The following is an 18,360-nucleotide window of genomic DNA, read 5'->3' as shown; positions in this document are numbered from 1 at the left end:
CTTATATTCTCTGTACATTCCAGTAACCATTGTGCTTTTCCTCCCGCTCTTTCATTTGATTTACCCCTCTGCCTGTTTTTTTTACACATCAGAGGGGCGTATCAAGGGAAAGAGTTCCGCCAAGTGAGGAGACCTGAGTTAAGGGATAACCCAGGTTCTTCAATCAATCGGACTACCAGGAATCCAGCACGCACCCCAAATCATCATCTTTGTTTCCCAGTCGGTGAGAGACAGTCGCTACCTGATCCTGACTCTGGGGGTGATGTTAAGAGGCAGCATCATATGGGAGGAGGTGGCTACCGGGGAAAAGTGATGACCCCATCGAGAGAGACACAGTATTCTTTCCTTTCCAGAGAGGAAGACCACATAATTCCTGAATTCTTAATGACTGATTGTCAATTCACAAGTCCTTCCCATTGTAGAACCCAAAGAACCCTTTCTGCAAAACACTCTAAGCAGAATAACATTCACACCTTGATACACATAGCTCACATTTAACATCCTTTCTCTCTGATGTTTTATTCCTAAATAAAAATCCCAAGCAAAATCACATTAAAAGTCTTAGGAATAATTTGGACTCCAACTCCCATGACGCCTCAAGTACTGAGATGAAGAAGAGGAATAAGGAGTTAGTATGAATTGACAAAAATCCCAAGCCAAACATGCAGGCTAGTTGTTTCAGTGGAGATCAGCTGTGCTGGACATTTAAAATAATGTCTTGTACTTTCAATCAGGAGTCGGAGAGAAGAGAAGCAGAGTGGGCAAAGCGGGAAGCAAAACCGCAGGAGAAGGCAGGCACATGGGAACTAATGCCTTGAAGCTGCCACTTGTCAGAATTTCTTACAGGATTGGCAGGAGACCCAGAGGAGTGGGACAGGCAGTAGGGAAGAGCCACGAAAGTACCAGCAGCAGCAACAGCAACAGCAACAGCAAAGCTGTCAAGGACACAGTTGTGCCAAATAGCAACAGCTTCACCGGCAAGTGAACGCTGAGCCGACGGGAAAGCTGAAAGAGTGCCTGCGAAGTGGGAGACACCATTCCCAAGTGAGGACTTCATCGCAGCAGTGTGCCAAAGGTCGGAAATCCTTTCAAACACTGCTGAGTCGGCCCAGTAATAGTGGGAACGCTGTGGTGTACCGACAGGAACATAATCAATTGAAAGTTCATTTTGAATACCGACCAAGTAAAGTAGAGACATAATTTGCACAAATCCTCATCCATGAAATGTCAAGATGGAGAAAGTTGGGGCAAATGTTACTACAAGCAGATAAATGTTAATGAGGAAGAAGAAAGACAGAATTTGTACAAGTCTCCATATCTGAGAAGCCAACATGGGGAATGTTGGAAAAAGTATTGCCACAAGCAAATGAACATTGGTGAAGAAGTTCAAGTCTCCATTTATAGAATGTCAATACAGGGAAAGTTGGAACAAGTAGTATATAAATCCAATGAAGTATAGACAAGGCAGGAGTATAACTGTGCTATACTGAAAGACAAAGAGAACATTCAAAGAAGCCCTGGTAAAAGAAGAATATCGGGCAGTGAGCAGTTGGGGAAATGATCCCTGGCAGGAGAGTATACCAGGAGATCTAAAGAATGTACTGAAGGGTTCCTGGAAGGGGTGTATACCAGGAAGATGTCCTTGAGAAGTTGTTTTATAAAAGAGACACTTGTGCCGTCCTAAGAAAGATATTGTATGAAAGCGGCACTTTTGCCATCCTTGGAGTGTTTGTTGTATAAAAGAGAACAGTGTTTGGAAAATACACTTTCGGCATCCTTGTTCAAACATACCTACCATTCTTAAGAGAACATTGTTTGGAAAAGACATTTTCACCATCCTTTCAGAAATGATCCAGTGGAAGGGAACCATCTTCTGGATCCAAGGATGTATCCTTGCAAGAAACCATTTTTGTTGCTGGATCTATTTTGTTTTACATATGAACACTTTTTGGCTAAACCTATATCAGAGACAATTTTCCTTACACTTCATAGTTGTTTCATTGCTAGTGTGAGGGTCAGATATGTTTTGGGCACAAGGACAGTTTACCTAGTTTTGACAACAAGACACATACTGATCTTTAGTTTTTAATTCCCTCGGTAGAGAAACTCTATTTAGGATAGGGACAGAGATGCCTTTATCTAACCCTTCTCTTTTACTAAATCTATCTGATGTTGAAAATACTACCACTTTGTGTCTGCCTCTCATTTCTAACTCCTCAGATTTCCCATTCACTACAATCATAATCACAATGTGTACCAACAATGCTGGCTCTCCCAGAAAGAAGCCAATGAACATTAATGGGATTTAGAGGTGGGGCTATTGCAGGGTTTCTTACACTCATGGTGCATAGTATTGTTCACAAGCACTGAACTGAGATGGACAGGAAGACAAGATTTTAGAGCACATTGCGCACGGCTTACACTAGTCATATAGGGGAATGTGTTGTAAAGTGTTTCATAGAAGTGATGTAGAAGAGGGTGTTTTAAAGGGATTTATAAAAGTAACATACAAGATGATTATATACAAGTAATACATTGAATGGGATTAAAGGGTTTAGGCAAGATAGATAGAGAGGGAGGGTGCACAGAGAGCTTAAGCTAGTAATTCTGGAGGTTGTGCTATAAAATGTTAATTCACTTAATATAGAAAAAGGCTTTATAATGAGCTTTATATAAGTAATATAGTAGAGGGTATTAGACGTATAAAGAGTGTTGTACAAGTAATATAGGAGACAGGGTTACATGGGGCTTTATACAAAAGGTAGAGGGCATTACACAGGGCTGTACACAAGTAATATGGGAGAGGGCTTTAATCAGGGCGTTATACAAGTAATATAGGAGATGGAGAATTGAGGTCTTTATACAAGCAATATAGGAGAGGGTGTTTACACACCTTAGACAAGCAATATAGGAGAGCGTGTTACATGACTTATAGACATTGCTTACTCCCCACAGAACAATATACGAGAGGGTGTTACATGCTTTACACAAGCAAAATAAAAGGGGGTGTTACCCACCTTACACTAAAATATAGAAGCTGGTGTTATAAATGATTTTATATTAGCAATATAACAGGAGCCATTATGAGGGGCTTTATACAAGTAACATAAAAGCGGGCATTACACAAGAGTTTATACAAATGATTTACTAGAGGGAATTATACAAGCGATATAGGATTTTGTGCGTCATAGCACTTTATACAAATAGTAGAGGGCGCTACCAGGACGTTATACAAGTAATATAGGAGAGGGTGTTACATGGGGCTTTATATTATGTTATTCGATATTTTTATAGTGCTTACTGCCATTGTTATGGCCTAAAAGAGCAGTACGATTGATGGCCGTAGTCTGTGCAAACATAAAGATAAAAAGAGGATGACAATGCATCTGAATAGTAATTAGAATTAGGTGGCTATTCAATAAATTTCAGAGATAACTAGTTTAAAACATTATAAACATCATGCAAAGCATTGTGTTCTGGAGCAGACTTAACCACTATGTCTGTAACTATGTGGCAGCTGGACAGGGCAACTGTCTACAGTTGAGGGCTCTGCTATACTTTATGTGCAGAACACATGCCCATTTAATAACATGATATGTCAAAGATACAATTACCACTTGTCTGTACCATTGGGTTATTTTAGTACACATATGTTATATTGAATAAAACCGTGATGGCGGTAACACATAGCCATCCATAGAGAAAAATACTGCCTCGTCCTCCATGACATTACTAATCTCCAATACTTCAGCTACTGTAGAGAAAAACAACTCGCTCACCTACACCTGAGTCCCTGAATATATATTTCCTCACCCCGGGAAGCCCTGTATGCCTGACCTTGGTCTAGTGGGAATTCTAGTGCAGTATCATGCTACTATTGGAACATTGTAATCCCCCCTGCAAGACCACAAGCCTAATGCTGAACCGCAAGCACAATGGCAACACACAAACAGCATACACACCTGGCAGACATATTGGAACACGCATCCACCGATCAGGCGGACACTCAGGCACACTCAGACAAATAGTAGTTTCATATGAGGATATGGCTGAATGACAACATATTAGTGGGAATGACAAGGTAACACAATCATGAAATATCATTGTGAAAGACAGTGTATGAAAACCAACTCTTAGAAATGAAAGTCTAACTATAAATGAGGATAAATGGGTAAAGAGCTCCACTGTATAAAGCATAGCGGAGTAATAGAATTGAAGCACACATCATGTGGATTAATCACACCATTAAACGCAAGAAAACATGTCACAGGGGAATGTTACCAGTTATGATGAGGATACATCGCAAACATGAAAATTGGGCCATTAATTATGTTATGCTAGTGGAATTTATACAAGCAATATTGGATTAGGCATTGCGCAGTGTTTTGTTCAGCAATATAGAAACTTGATATAGGCACCTAGATATAACAGATAGAAGATTAAGGGTTGTATAGATGTATGTACAGGTGATATAGGAGTGGTCATTATAGGGCACTTTCTAGAAGCAATACAGACAAGGGGGGACATTACAAGGTAGGCGGTAATGGAAAAACAATGCTAGTAAGGGATTACCGGCCCCACATACCACTCCGGGCTATGACGAGTCATCAACCCAGTATCAGAGCCACCGCTGATACCGTGCACCGCCATACCGGCATGCACACGGGCACGCGGCCCTTCGGTCCGGCAATATCGGGATGGCGCTAACAGGAGGACATCACAAGTCATGCGGACATGCACATAAAGGCATCATGAAGGCGGTAATAAGGGATACCGGGATTCCGGCATCACCGGCATCGTGAACCACCCGCAAACAGCAATGTGCAGTGTTCCCAACTGCCACAGGTGCACACAATCAGCACAGGTGGAGGCAATGGAGTCTGGCCCAGCACAAAAGGAGCACACCCACACACTACACCCCTTTCCACACCAAAATGATTCCACTAGCAGTAGCAATATTGGGGCTGGAGGACATGCTTGCATTGCTACACCAGCAACCGCAACAACAACCGGCACCACAGAGGAGACACAGGAGGAGAAGGAGGGTGAAACAGGCCCAGCAAGCCCCACCAGTGCAGCCAGTGGTACCACACAGGCAGCCCCCAATCCCTCGCATCAGAACCAGTCAATTCAACCTAAACCCTGAGCAGATCCACACCCTGTACCGTCTGGACCGGAACACCATCACCACCATTGTGAACATGATACACAACAACATTGTCAGCCTGATTGAAAAACGCACCGCCATCCCACCTCTACTGAAGGTAGTGTCTGTGCTCCACTTCCTGGCCACAGGCACCTACCAGCACACAGCGGGGCACATGCATGGCATATCACAAGCCTTATTTTCTTGCATGCTGAACCAAGTGCAGGATGCCCTCCTGAAGCACTCAAGGAACTACATATCCCTACCACGGACTGCCCAGGAGATCTTTGACACAAAAGTTGGCTTCCATGCACTGGCAGGCATGCCAAATTGTATTGGTGCACTTGACTGCACCCATGTTGAATTGGTGGTCCTGCATGCCACAGAGGCGGTGTACCACAATCATAAGATATATAACTCCATCAATGTACAGATGCTATGTGACTCCAGCAAGATCATCACACATTGTTGTGCCCGATTTCCCGGATCAACGCATGACTCAATGGTCCCGCGGAACTCCACGCTACCACACTACATGGAGCGGCATGCAGGACGACGTGCCTGGCTGCTTGGTAAGTCGCATGACAGGCACATGGCAGTGTAATGGAGGGAGAGATGCACACAACACCATGGTTGTGGTGACAGCACAATGTCCACTTTGCAAAACACTGTGCCCCAAAGCATCCCAAACTGAACATGACAACCAATCCCCATAGCAATGATGGAAGCTTCAGACCAATTACAACATGCCTAACTTTCAACCAGCCCACATCCCACAACACGTCCACCACCCATCATCAGACCTCACCCTCCGTAACACAATCCAGCAACATGCTGTGAGTATGCACAATGTAAATGTCTGCATCAATTCACAACACAGGACAAGAATCCATGAGAGTGCACAAATCAATCCCACCAAGGAAATACACTGCTTGTCACAGGGCCACCACCACAGTAGCGCTGCATGGCTGCATGTCACCATGGGAATAATAAGCACTGAATGATGAATAATGCTGAGACTTCTGCCAACGCTGCCAGTGATAAAATCATACTAATCACTAGACATCACATAATGATACCAAACACAGCGGTATGCATCCACAGTGCATGAACAACATCAAGGGAGTTGACACCCTGTTTCATCTGGAAGATGCAACCCACACCATAAGACCATGGCACAGCACACATTGTGGCAAGTTAAAATGTGTGCATAAAACCAGGGACATGTGCATGTGAACAACAAATATCTGCAGGCATGTGTGATAAGTACAGGTGTCCATCAGGAATTCACTTACACATACCTTATTTTGCACCCATGCAGGTGATAGTGGCTATCCCTTGAAGACGTGGCTCCTCACTCCTGTCCGGAACCCGCAGAACAGGCACAAAGAGGACTACAATCGTTCCCATACCCATACCCATGTGGTGATCGAGCAGACCTTTAGCCTGTTGAAGGCACATTTTCGCTGTCTTAGCCGGTCGGGTGGGGCACTCCTGTACAGGCATGAGAAGGTGGCCAAGATCATCATGGCATGTGTCATGCTGCACAACATGTGCATCTGAGGAAACGTGCAGGTGGGGATGAAGAAGATGAAGAAGATGGGGTTGTACATCATCCCAGTGGCGATGCACAGGACGGACGTGCTGTGCGCCAGTCTGTGATAGGCCAATATTTCTAAGACACATGGAGAGTGCCATGAATGTGGGACTGAGGGCACTGGGTGTGGGGGTACATGGACACTATGCACTGTAAACCAATAAATGCCACATACACAATAAGGAATGTCCAGTCAAGTATTTTTTCTGGTACACAACGGGTGTATTTAACAGGAAAAAGTAAAAAGTGTTCATACCCTCCACCTCACACACCCCCCCTCTCCCCACCCCCTCCTCCCACAACTCCCCCACATACCCTCTCCCCCCAACCCCTCCCCCACAACACCCCACACATGCCCTGCCCCTGCCCCCACAAGTCCCCTGCACACCCTCTCCCCCTACCCCTACCCTCACAACTCCCCCACACATGGCGTGCAATGTTATGCCACTCGAGTCTGCATGGGTGTGCACATGCAGACTGAGCCGGCAACTAATGTCCTGTGTCTGACTCCGGGGGTGGCATGTTGGGGCGGCGCATGGTGCCCACAGACCTGCACATGGGGCTCGTCTGTGTGGAGCTTGATGAAGACCCCGTGGGCGCAAGCTCTACTGTCGCGGCAGGACGCAGAGCTTCCATGGCATCCGCAATCCTGGCAAGAACCTGCCTCACTGCCAACAGCTCCTCACAGATATTCTGGGTGCTCGACTCTATGGCCCCTTTCATGGCCGCAGTGTTGTCTCGGGCCTCCCTCCTCGTCACATCACCATCAGTGACATATTTTTTCACTAGGCTGGTCAGCTCCTGCTGGCGCGCCTCCATCTGTGACATCCTGAACTCCCCGTCCCGGACTCCTGTGGAGGTGGATAGCAGATGTGGCAAGAGGCCCAATTCTGGTGTGTCCTGAGTGTCCTGTGTGGGGCTCCAGCCCTCTGCTTCAGCCACTCCTCCCGACTGGACATGCAAGGTGGCATCGGGTGAGCTGATGGGTGTTTACTGGTGTGCTTGGGTGGGGTTGGGTGTGCCAAGGAATTCCATGGAGCGGTTGTCCTCCTCAGGGTCACAGACCTCGCCTTGGGAAAGTACCTCATCGCCACGCGGAGTGTCAGCTGCCTCCCCAACCAAACTGGGAGCTGCAGACAGGGTCCCATCTGCCACCGGCTCTACAGCTGCGGATTCCAAAGATGTTGGAACTTTTGGAGTAGTGGATGACCTATGACGCCCCTGTGCCCTGCCATCCAATGGTGCCTTTGTCCTTGGTTGCTGATGTGCCCTTGGAGGTGGAAGGCCTGTTAGTGTCTTCCCTGGACACGGCCTTCTTTGTAGGAGTGGTGGCCTGTGCTGCAGAGTCCTCTGCATCGCTGTTGGTATCACGGCCTGGGGGGGAACATAAGAGGGACGGCATCAGTGATGGTTGTACATGCATCATGCATACAATGGTATCAGTGCAGTTGTACACATTTGATGACTTGGTGTCCTACTGTTGTGGCATGCAGGTTATCTGCCATTTGGTGGGGTTGCTCAGGCATACGTTAGGTTCAACATGTGTGAGGTGGTGTCTGCTGGGTGACATGCCTTCGTGTTGTGGACTGTGTGCATGCCGTTTCCCTGTTTGTGGTGTATGTCTCAGGTATGGCATTGGCATGCTGCATGCCAATGCCATACCATGTGAATGTGTCAGTGCTGGGGACGGCATCCAGGCAGGGATGTGTCCATGTGTGTGTAATGGGTCATGCTTTGCCTCATGGCACGGTTACTTTGGTGGACTATCATCATACTTTGCATTACAGTGTTTTCTTAGGCCACTCACCTCCATCTGCCGATGACAAGGCTCCCTGTTCCATTTCTCCCACACCTTCTATGGACTCCATACCGATTGTGCTGGTGCAGTTTTCCTCCCAGAGGCTGAGTTTGATCAGTGAGTTAGAGCCACCGCCAGTAGCCAAGCCCTTGCTCCGGTAGGCAGACAAGATATCTCTAAGGCACAGGTCGTCCCAAGGTTTTCTGACGTCCTTTACTGTGCATGGGGTGATGCCAACCGCACTGACTTTCTGGGCCACTAGCTCCCATATCTCTGTCTTTTTGAGCTGTGCTACTCTTTTCAGGTCAGAGGCAAAGACCACCTCTGCATTCTCAGCCAGAGTGTCAGCGAGCATGTTAAGTTCATCCTCGGAGATCCGCTCCTTCCGCTGCCGGGATGCCCCTTTCTTTGTAGCCTTTGGCATGATGCTGGTGGTATAGAAGATGATCTGAGTGTTGGTTTGAAGCTCCAGGTCCTGTGTATTGAGGATGGCAATGGATTGTGTTTTTCAAGATGGCCGCCGTGCCATTTCCCGTTCCGGCGCGATGACGTTACTTCCGGTTCCGGTATTAGCGGGCCCGCTAATGCCGGACCCGTTAATGCCACGCTCGTTATTTAGAGGTGGACGCAGGCGGAAGGGCTGTCAGCGCTTTCCATGATGCCGCTAAGGGATGTTTTTGGGACTTTTTCGGCAAGCCGGTACTGTCGATACGGGCATGCCGCTACGCGCGTGCACACATACTCGTAATCGGCTGCTGTTAGCGGCGTCATTGCTACCTAGACCTGGAATTGCCTCCATGCCGGTAAAAACTGATTTGTACCGCAAATCTCGTAATGACCCCCAAGGTCTTTATATAAGGAAGGTTGTACAGAAGAAGTACAGGAGAATTGTGTGAGTTGCAATTAAGTAGCACTTGACATACATCTTCCCAAAACATCCCTAACCCTAGTTTAGCTACAAATAAGCAGCATTGGAGGTTCATCTTCCAACACTTCTCAACTCTCTCTGAATTGCAAGTAGGTAGCATTTGATGTACATCTTTCCAACACTTCTCTGCTCTCTCAGAGTTGCAAATAAGAAGCACTTTCTGTACATCACCCGAACGCTTCTCCTCTCTCTCTGAGCTGCATGTAGCACTTGATGTACATCTTCCAACATTTCTCTACTCTCTCAGAGTTGCAAGTAAGTAGGACTTGCTGTACATCTTCCGAAAACGTCTCTACTCTCTCTGAGCTGTAAGTAACACCCTATGCATCTCTTCCCAACACTTCTCTGCTCTCTCGGAGTTGCAAGTAAGTAGCACTTGATGTACATCATCAGAGCACTTCTCTACTCTCTCTCTGAATTTCAAGTAAGTAGCATTTGATATACATCTTCCAACATTTCTCTACTCTCTCTATCTGAGCTGCAATTAAGTATCACTTGATGTACATATTCCCAACATTTCTCTACTCTCTCTGAGTTGCCAGTAACATCTGATGTACATCTTCCCAACACTTCTCTACTCTCTCAGAGTTGCAAGTAAGTAGAGCTTGCTGTACATCATCAGAACACTTCTCTACTCTCTCTGAGCTGCAAGTAACATCTGATGGACATCTTCTAAGCACTTCTCTACTCTCTCAAAGTAGAAGTATATTTTCCCAACACTTCTCTACTCTCTGTTTATTGCAAGTAAATATCATTTGATATACATCTTCCCAACACGGCCCCACTCTCTATCAGAGCTGCAAGTAGTGTAACACTTGGTGTACATCTTCATAACACTCTCTCTACTCTCTTCAAATGCACCCTTACCTTGGAGTCTGTCCACACACAGACATGCCCGATGTCCAGCTTCTTAGCTTCACTCTAGCAAGACAGCTGACCTGCTAACTGTTGGGATGTCAGCATCTGAACTCTACCCATTGGAGGAATCTCCACGGCGGCAAGCCCCTCTGTACCCACATGGTCTTTATACCCTCCCACTGGCCGCGTCAAGCCACGAACAAGGGATCTCTCACAGAGCAACGCGTACTACCCGGGCATAAATCTTAACCGCACCACCCTCACCCTCCCCCAATCAGAGGCTGGAACAAAAAGACACCTTGTATGTGTCTATTGTTTCATTGTTTTGGATGTGAACTATACAAACATTTGAGCACTTGCTTGTGGACAGATCTGGTTTCGTAACTAAACGTCCCCTCGTGATTAAGAGATATCACTATACAGAAAGACTGGCAGGCTGGATCAGTAGATGTGGCAGCTAAACCCTGAATATGTTTTACAACTGGTGACACAGTCCCCTGCCTTTGTTCTCCCTCTCACCCTTGTCACGTTACATAATAAACCCACTGTTTACTGCAAACACCATATGTCGGCCATGGACCAACAATGGCTTCGGTTTTGCCTCCTCAGAAAGAAATATTGCACAAATATTGCATAATGGAGCATAACGGTTCACATAAATGCAGAGAGGACATTTGCTTTACTCATCCTGCTGAACTGAACGTTCCGGATTCACACAAAGTTGCGCATCACGTTGCAATGCGCGAATTCACAGAAGGGAACGTCTCTGAAGAGCCTGCTGTGTTGCAAGATGACTCATTAACATGTGCGCCTAAAATGTGCGCATATGATGCTATTGCGGATGTGCAAAGAACTGCACATCTGGCGCCAGATGATATGCCATTTTGCACCAGAGCTAAAGACTGAGATGTCATTTAGCTCTTTGTTGTTTTGACACCTATGGGGCCAGATTGCAGAAACATTGCACGAGTGCAAGTACAATGTTGCATGGTATTGGCCAAAGGGCCGAGTGTACCCGAGTTAAAAACACATATGTGTTGAATGGATGCCAGAGTTTGCCCTAGTGCTAATACCAATCGGTGCTAGCACCAGGGCAAACTTTGCCTGGTGCAAACATGTATTGCAAGAATTTAGTTGTGTGCTACGGAAAACCTTTCCCTATTGCTAAGACCGTGCAAACTGCACCATTGCAAAATGTCTGTAGGCTGGCCTCTGGTTCTTCCCCATGATCACTCTTGCTAATATAGCTCCTAGATGCTCAAGGGTTGTAGCGCCTCCATCACCAAAATACAAATGTTTAGACCATATGGAATGGGGCAAACAGGTTTTGTCACACCCTTTATTATCTCAGACTGTTTCCACACATACACACATTAATAGTGCATAACATACAAATTAAATAGGTTTACTACATTGCTTTTCACTTCAGTCAGCAAATATAGTAAATTAAATATGGTGCCCCATTTCTGCAGTATTTATAGATAATGTGCATTGTTTGCTCCATTCCATATGATCTAAGCAGCAAAACTGGTGCTAAATTCATTTGCTCCATTTCTTTGCACACCTGGACAGTTTTGATAACCTGCCCACTGGTGGTCATGCATTGCTAGTGTGTGCATCATCTGTTGATGCACCAGATGAAACCGTGCATGCGCAGTTCATGTGTACGCAATGCGCTCTTGCCAGGAACATGTGTACAAAAGAAAGAACTTTCCATGCAGAGAACTTTTGAAACTCTTTGGACAGAACCTGGACCAGTGATTGTGAAAAAAACAACCAACATTGCAGAGAATCTCTGGCACAAGGTCAACTCATTATTATCCGAGAGGTGCACGCGATAAACTCCTCAACTTCCAGGGCAGAGAAAATCACCTGCTGAGTGAAATGCCCTCTGTCAAGAGATGGTTCAGAATTTGAATTCCCTTGGGAACTACCACTGCACACCTACCAATGGTAAGCAACAGTGGGCAGAGATAAACAACTGTGCAAAGGAGAATTGCCCACACAAAGCAGGGGTCAAAATTGGAGTGCATATAGCAAGAGCATAGAGCAAGAGCTGGAAGTAGCTCCTGGTGGCAGGACTTTCCTCTGACGAGGAGCTACTCATCATGACCCAGGAGCTATTGAACTTCTGATGCAACCATAACTCAGTGTACTGCACATATGCCCATTCATGTTTGCATGCCTTCTAGAAGTTTGCCAATGGACCTTTTATGCAAATTCCCAAGCGCAGAGGTAACATTCGAATAGGTATATTTGTGTTCTCCAGTTGGCTTGGGGAGCCAAAAGAAGCTCCTGGTGGCTGTTGGTATCAAGTTAACCAGCCTCTTCTAGGCCCTATCCAAGAACTGAATTGCTCCTAGCAAGATACCAGGTGGTGCCATTGACGTCAGTTACGTTGTGTAAGAAACCTGAGAATATCCTCACATGTACCCCCCTTGGATCCTCTAGGCAGGTGTCCAGGGAAAGGCCATCGCTTTTGGATCCGGCCCCTGAGGGTGGACAAGCGAGGGAGGATCACCTGGGTGGAGGGTCCTTGGGGATTGGAAGCGGGATGCCCTTGGTCGAGACACAGTATTCCACAACATCCTTTTAGAAAGGAACCCCTCTCTCAGAGATGTTTATGGGATATTGTTCCCCATGTTCACCTCTCCCTAAGATGGATAGGAGATATTGTCACCCGAGACATATTAGGAAGAGAAAGAGAAGGTTTGGGAGTGCGGTACCTTAAGCCGAGAAATGGTATCTCCCTCATCCTGGTGACAATCAGGCTAACCCTCCCCCGACCTTTATGAGTTACTGTAGATCAGCTCCCCTTTCTTCCCCCTTGGGGTGCTTGACAGTACTGAGACAAAGAAAAAGCAACTCAGAGTAATGAACACCATTTACTCTCACCACTTTGGTACAGGTTCAAAGAAGGTGCATGAAAGATATGACGGTCAGGCATGTTTTTAATCAGAGACAGGAGGCCTTGAATGATTGAACACACCAGCAAGCCCATTGAAGGACCATAGATGTATAAAAGACAAAGCACAGAAGGAGAGAGAGAGGGAGACCTGGGTAACTTAGGCAGAGATCGATATTATACCCAGAGAATCCAAAGGAATTGCTGTGCTGAGGAGCGAGAAGTCGAGACGCCGACACGCTGACCAAGATCCCAAGAGTTTTGCGATGGTGACTTTGCAGGACTGGTAGCCCTTGTGAGGGAAGGCGTACAGCAGGTGCTTCCAGGGAGCAGAGGCGGAGCCCAGCATGAAGGGCGTTGCATGCTGAGCGGAGCACCCGGGTTGGTTCTCCCACTCAGTGAGGAGCCGCTGAACAGAGCTGCAGAGACCCACTAAGTGTCGGAAGGCACTTGGAATGTCGGAGGGCTCCAAGGGACCTTTAAAATGGTAACGGGCCACAGAGGCAGTGAAACATTGCACTTTTTGAATGCCGTACTGGACCAAAGGTATTGTTTAAACCCGTAAAGTTGAAAACTGCTAATATTGAATACTGAATTGAATGAAACAGCAAAACCTGCTAATATTGAATGTCGGACTGAATGAAACAGCAACGCCTGCTAATATTGAATGCCGTACTGGATGAAACAGCAAAGCCTGCTAATATTGAATGCCGTACTGAATGAAACAGCAAAGCCTGCTAATATTGAATGCCGTACTGAATGAAACAGCAACGCCTGCTAATATTGAATAAGGAACTGAATGCTAATAGTGAACCTGCTAACGTGTAATCATGTACAGAGAGAAAATAGGAAATTAACTCAAATAAAGGACTCTGACTGCAGAGTTGAAGTCACGTCTGAGAAACTATTTGTTTTAGAGCTACATTTGAGAAACGCCTTGTTTATTGAACATTATTGAAGTACTGAAAAATAACTGAATTGGGTGACCTCTAATAGGAGGATTGTGCGATCCAAATACTGCGCCAAGACCTGAGAATTACTATATGTTATACACTGAACTGCTGAAAGAGAATTCAAGGTTCCTGGTTGTGTAACCTATAATGTTGGACAGTGTGGTCTAATAACTGCGCCAAGACCAGAGAACCCCTATATGCTAACAAGAACAACGACTATTGGTGCATATAAGACTTGGCGAAGGGAACCCAGAGCTGTGAACAATTGTTAAAACTCAATTTAAAGGCAAAGCTTCAAAATACTTGTTTTTGTGCCGTCTTTTTTATATTGAACTTGTGGAAGGGAACCCTGAGATGTGCTGCAAGAGAATTATATTGAACTTGGGGAAGGCCAACCTGACAGTTACAAAGGTGTGGATCTTTACCACTTTAAGTCTAAAAGAAGGTAAGTTGGAAATAGCTCAGAACTTTACTTTTGGACCACTGTTTAGTTTATGGTTGACATCCCTACATATTGTTTAGTCTCTCTCTCTCTCTCTCTCTCTCTCTCTCTCTCTCTCTCTCTCTCTCTCTCTCTCTCTCTTTCTCTCTCTCTCTCTCTCTCTCTCTCTCTCTCTCCTCTCTCTCTCTCTCTCTCTCTCTCTCTCTCTCCTAAATACCATCCAATGGTGTTGACTCGAGGAGGACTGTAGCCCCCAGAAAGCAATGATCAGCAACCGCACACACTCGTTTGTTGGCTGCAATTTTTACTTTTTCTGACTAGCTGAAACCTGGATGTCCCCATGTGCACTGCTATCTCTGCATCCCTCTTTTCTACCCCTGGTTACCTTTCTCATATCGGTCGCATTAGAGGGTGCACTGGCATGCTCCGTCATTATTCTTTTACCCCCACTATCATCTCTCTTTTCTTTCCTTTGACTATCACTTTGCTTCTTTCTCTAAACCTTATCCTATCGCTTTTCTCATTATCTGCTGTCCCACGGTTCCTTATCCTCTGTCTGTGATGACCTTGACTCCCATCTTTCTCTAGTACTTCCTCTTTCTTCCCTCTTTTTTCTTCTTGTTGACTAAAATCATCATCATTATATAGGTTTATTTCAGAAATACAAAATAATGTACATAAAAACAGTTGCATAAAATGGCAATAACAGTTAAAGAAGCATCTGCAAACAAGATAAGAACCATAAAATACAGATAAAAAAAATCAGATAACATTCCTAGAGATTTCATTAAATGATTTGGGAATCATTTGGGAAGTAATGCTTTCTTCAAACAAAGACAGAAGTTCCCACACCACACGGGGTGATTCCACCCAAAGCAGATGGGTCAGAACAGGTCTATACTGCGTAAGCCCCATCTCCCGCAGCAGAGGTTTTAGCATGTGCAATAAGCAGGGCAAAATAATAAAAGATGGGCCAAGTCCTCCTTCGGTGCAATACACAGAGGGCATGATTGATTGTCAATAATGTCTGCCTATGCTACCATCACGCCTCGTAAACAAACGGAATTAAAATGTGCCCTGGTTATAAGTATTTGCTGAGATGGATTCTCAGCCCATAACAAATAACTTTGTAAGGCAGGTTCCACAATGATTGCAAGCCTCTTATACAATGGTTTAAGTATCTCCCGGGGCTCTCTATTCTCTGAGATATATATATATGGGCCCTCATCATCACAGCTCTTATTTCACTACCAGGTAAGATATCCGGTGAAGGAAACAAATTGGCTGCATTAACTTTCACAAGTTTTGCCTTGACGTACCTCAACCAGGGAATTTTCCCATTAGGATCTTTGTGGACCAAATATCTAATCAACTTTTAGCGTAAATAAAGCTTTGGGATTACCCCAGACCCTAAGCCATTGAAGAACAGGTTGTGCTGAGACTGTGTCATTGATCAATTTACAGCCCAGTTCTAGATGTACTCCAAAATTGGGGACGAACGAGGAAGACCCAAAGCTCTCTTGAAAAGGTTATTCTACACCACCTGAAGTTATTCTCCAGCACCTAGATGGAGTTAACATTGCTGTAGCCCCACAGCTCCATACCAAACGTGGTGACCAAGGCTGATTTGCCATTGTACATCTTTAGCATCAGATCAATTGGTTTAGCCTTAAACATACCCATCACTCAAGTTACCCCACCCACGGCCTGTTCAAATCTCGCTGTTTGTTTAATCACATAATGGGTCGGGACTAAAGTTGGAAGTAAACCTAACTCTGAGATAGTCAAAACTATGGACTATTGGGATCTGTGTACATTTACAAAACATTGCATGAAATTTCAAAGTGTGATTCTCCCTTAATCTATATGTTACAACAACACATCCATCCTATCCCTTTCTCCCTCCCCTTGTTCCAGTCTTACAATCTTATTCAATACTGTACTCCTCCCTCCCACAATTCTTTTTCTTTACTCTTCTCGTCCATTATCACTCATCGTGGCCTCCCCTTTCATTTCTTCTGACCATTCTCTGCTCTCCTTCCCCTTCGTTTCCCCTACTCCTCTCTCTCCAATTCTAAACCTGCTCACTCACCCACCTTTGTTCGTCGGAACCTTAAAGGCATTGACACTGTTCCTTTTATCTATACTTTAACCTGCTCTTGATTACCTCTCCCTACTAATTCTGCTCTTCTCTCAATTCCTCCCTTTCTTCCACTCTTGCTTCTCTCTACCCTGCCCTTCTGTCCTCTCCTAATCACAAACCTTCCCCGTCTTGGTTCAATCCTCAGCTCCGTTCCCTACAATCCTCCCTCCACCGCACAGAACAGCAACAGAAAAAATCTATTTCCCTCTTTGACCTTACTTTACTGATGTAGCCCCACTCTTTGAATGCCATTTCCCTTCTTGCTGCAAAGATGCAATACTTCTCAGACCCTATTTTAACCCACTCTCCTCATACCTGCCAACTTTTTATGCTTGTTCATAATTTTTTCGCCCTCCTCCTTTTGACCCTGCTTCCTTCTCCTCTCTTTCTTCCTCTTACTTTGCGAACTACTATTTCTTCAACTACGGTATTCTCTCAACTCCTCTTCTCTCGCTTCTGTCTCCCCCCCTCTTTCTCACTCATTATCCTCTTTTACTCTCTTATCTGAACCGGACATTAGCCCGTGCTCATTCTTCTGATTCCTTTCCTTCCCCCTCAGCTCTAAAATCGTTCCTCTTTTTTTAACTTTCTTGATCGCTTGGCTTAATTCATCTTAATTCATCTATTTCTACATCACCTTTTTCCAAAGACTTTAAACATGCGCTCCTTCCTACGCTTCCTACACTGAAAAAAAGCCCTCACTCGATTCTTCTCGTGCTTCTAATTTTTGGGCTGTTCCCATTTTTCCATTTCTTTTAAATCTTCTGGAGCGAATTTTCTACCAGTATGTTTCAGCTTTTCTCAATCAACACTCTCTCTTGCCCTTATACCAGTCTGGTTTTCACACTCTACAGCAACCACCTTGCTACATGTACTGACAAACTCCTGTCTGTACCTCATGCCAAACTGTCTTCTATTCTTATCGGTTCTTTGTGATTTTGTCGAAAAGATTTTTTTGTTGATTTTATCGATTTCTTGTTTTGTTGTTGCTGGTGGTAGATTTTGCTGCAAATATATATGCTTGGGAGATCCTCCCGCAGCCCCCCATCCATGAACCCACTACATTATTTATTCACCTAAACCCACGCCCCACATACATATGCAGCAACATTCGTTAAAATAAATTAGATTAAATCGAATTCTACAATTGCCATGGCAAAACCTCCCTATACAGTTGGTGAGTGGATTTAGGTCTCCTGGCCTAAGCCCCGCCCACCTGCCAATCACTTTAAACTGTTGGTACCTTACTGGTTGTCCCCCTTTTTCCCTATTTAAGCAGCCCTGCAGTTTTGTTTCCCTTGCAGTTGTAAGCAGGTGCAAGTGGATCTGGGTCATCTGGCCTAAGCCCCACCCATCTTCTTAGTCCTGCCTATTCCAGTTTACTCTTAATTCTTAGATCAAGGGTGTCTCTCACCCGGGCGTCTGAAGTGACGGGCAGATAAAGAAAAGGGGAATTCCTGTTTGCACCTGTTTGGACCAGGACCGAACCCCTGCTCAGACAACAGGTTAGCATGCGGTGACATGTGTTTTCTTCTTCCGTCCCCACAGGCCATCACAGGCAACACCAATGTCAATGACATTGCCCCTCTT

The 18,360-nt window shown here is 45.3% G+C and overlaps 1 protein-coding gene across 2 annotated transcripts in view; it reads right to left on the bottom strand.

Moving 5' to 3' along the window:
• SLC26A6 (solute carrier family 26 member 6) overlaps positions 1–18,360 on the bottom strand; it is a 453,283-nt gene that overhangs the window by 411,626 nt on the left and 23,297 nt on the right. The window contains exon 1 of one of the 2 annotated variants that reach the window (XM_069643341.1): positions 10,337–10,519. The exons of the other annotated variant lie outside the window; for it this stretch is intronic. The gene's annotated coding sequence lies outside the window, so the exon portion shown is untranslated. Of the gene's footprint in view, positions 1–10,336; positions 10,520–18,360 lie in introns of those variants that run through there. 2 annotated transcript variants of the gene reach the window in all.

This window comes from Ambystoma mexicanum, chromosome 2p (genome assembly GCF_040938575.1).
Source record: "Ambystoma mexicanum isolate Mex_15411 chromosome 2p, UKY_AmexF1_1, whole genome shotgun sequence".
Lineage (NCBI taxonomy): Eukaryota > Metazoa > Chordata > Amphibia > Caudata > Ambystomatidae > Ambystoma > Ambystoma mexicanum.
Note: the sequence above shows the minus strand (reverse complement) of the source record. Positions and strands in the feature narration are given on the sequence as shown.